Source organism: Nycticebus coucang, chromosome 16 (assembly GCF_027406575.1).
Source record: "Nycticebus coucang isolate mNycCou1 chromosome 16, mNycCou1.pri, whole genome shotgun sequence".
Classification (NCBI taxonomy): domain Eukaryota; kingdom Metazoa; phylum Chordata; class Mammalia; order Primates; family Lorisidae; genus Nycticebus; species Nycticebus coucang.
The window spans coordinates 28,078,635-28,080,773 of NC_069795.1; the positions used below are offsets into that span (position 1 = coordinate 28,078,635).

Consider the following 2,139-nt stretch of genomic DNA (forward strand, 5'->3'; position numbering starts at 1 on the left):
TGCTGGGAAAATTGGACAGCCACAGGCAGAGCAATGAAACTAGATCCCTATCTCTTATCGTATACAAAAATTAACTTAAGATAGATTAAAGATTTAAATGTAATACCTGAAACTAAGAAAGTGTTAGAAGAAAACCTAGGGGAAAAGATCATTAATGTTGGTGTAGGTAAATAATTTGTGAATAAGATACCAAAAACAAATACAACAAAAACAAAAGTAAATAAACAGTTAAACTAAGAAGCTTCTGCACAGCAAAATATATAATCAACAGAGTACACAGATGACCTACAGAATGGGAGAAAATACAAGCTATACATCTAATAAAGACCTAATGTCTAGAATCTGAAATAAGCTCAATTAAGCAAGAAAAAAAAAAAAACTTTAGAAAGTGGGCAAAATGTAGGAACAGGCATTTTTCAAAAGACAAACAAATAGCAAAAAAAAAAAAAAAAGAATGCTCCAAATCACTGATCTTTAGGGAAATGCAAACTAAAAGCACAATGAGATACACCTTGCTTCTGTCAGAATGGCTACTATCGACTTCCGGCAGCAGCAGATCCAGCAGCTGAGGCAAGATGGGTCAAAGTCAGAGTGGTGGCCATGGTCCCGGAGGTGGCAAGAAGGATGACAAGGATAAGAAAAAGAAATATGAACCGCCTGTACCAACCAGAGTGGGCAAAAAGAAGAAGAAAACAAAGGGACCAGATGCAGCCTGTAAACTACCACTGGTGACACCTCACACTCAGTGCTGATTAAAATTGTTGAAGTTAGAGAGAATTAAAGAGTATCTTCTCATTGAGGAGGAATTCATTAGAAATCAGGAACAAATGAAACCATTATAAGAAAAGCAAAAGGAGGAAAGATCAAAAGTGGATGATCTGAGGGGGACCCCAATGTCAGTAGGAACCTTGAAAGAGATCATCAATGACAATCATGCCATTGTGTCTGCATCTGTGGGCTCAGGACACTGTGTCAGCATCCTTTCATTTGTTGACAAGGATCTGCTGGAACCAGGCTGTTGGGTCCTGCTCAGCCACAAGGTGCATGCTGTGATAGGGGTGCTGATGGATGACACCAATCCCCTAGTCACAGGGATGAAGGTGGAAAAGGCACCCCAAGAGACCTATGCTGATATTGGGGGCTTGGACAACCAAATCCGGGAAATTAAGGAATCTATGGAGCTTCCTCTCACCCATCCTGAATATTATGAAGAGATGGGTATAAAGCCCCCTAAAGGGGTAATTCTCTATGGTCCGCCTGGCACAGGTAAAACCTTGTTAGCCAAAGCAGTAGCAAACCAAACCTCGGCCACTTTCTTGAGAGTGGTTGGCTCTGAACTCATTCAGAAGTACCTAGGTGATGGGCCCAAACTTGTTCGGGAATTGTTTCGAGTTGCTGAAGAACATGCACCTTCCATCGTGTTTATTGATGAAATTGATGCCATTGGGACCAAAAGATATGACTCAAATTCTGGTGGTGAGAGAGGAATTCAACGAACAATGTTGGAACTGTTGAACCAGTTGGATGGATTTGATTCAAGGGGAGATGTGAAAGTTATTACGGCTACAAACTGAATAGAAACTTTACATCCAGCCCTTATCAGACCAGCCCGTATTGACAGGAAGATCGAGTTTCCCCTGCCTGATGAAAAGACTAAGAAGCGCATCTTTCAAATTCACACAAGCAGGATGACCCTGGCTGATGATGTAACTCTGGATGACTTGATCATGGCTAAAGTTGACCTCTCTGGTGCTGACATTAAGGCAATTTGTACAGAAGCTGGATTGATGGCTTTAAGAGAACGTAGAACAAAAGTAACAAATGAAGACTTCAAAAAATCTAAAGAAAATGTTCTGTATAAAAAACAAGAAGGCACCCCTGAGGGGCTTTATCTCTAGTGAACCACAGCTGCTGTCAGGAAAATGGGAGTTTACCTGACCCCAGAGGGATGAGGTTGGAGAAGCTGCCCAGAGTCGTCCATGTTCCACTTGACTAATATTAGCAAACATCCTCTGTATCTTTTGGAATATGATGTGTAAGCTGCTCCTTGGGTGGCCTTCATCTGCTGGTCAGTGTGCAGCACTCTGCTTCCCAATAAAGCAGGCTCTTGTCACAAAAAAAAGAATGGCTACTATCAGA

At 41.5% G+C, this 2,139-nt stretch overlaps 1 pseudogene across 1 annotated transcript; it reads left to right on the forward strand.

Moving 5' to 3' along the window:
• The first annotated feature begins 575 nt into the window (after positions 1 to 575).
• LOC128567859 (26S proteasome regulatory subunit 4-like) lies at positions 576 to 1,903 on the forward strand (annotated as a pseudogene). The gene has a single exon (XR_008374947.1). The product of XR_008374947.1 is annotated as a 26S proteasome regulatory subunit 4-like (transcript).
• The last annotated feature ends 236 nt before the right edge of the window (positions 1,904 to 2,139 follow it).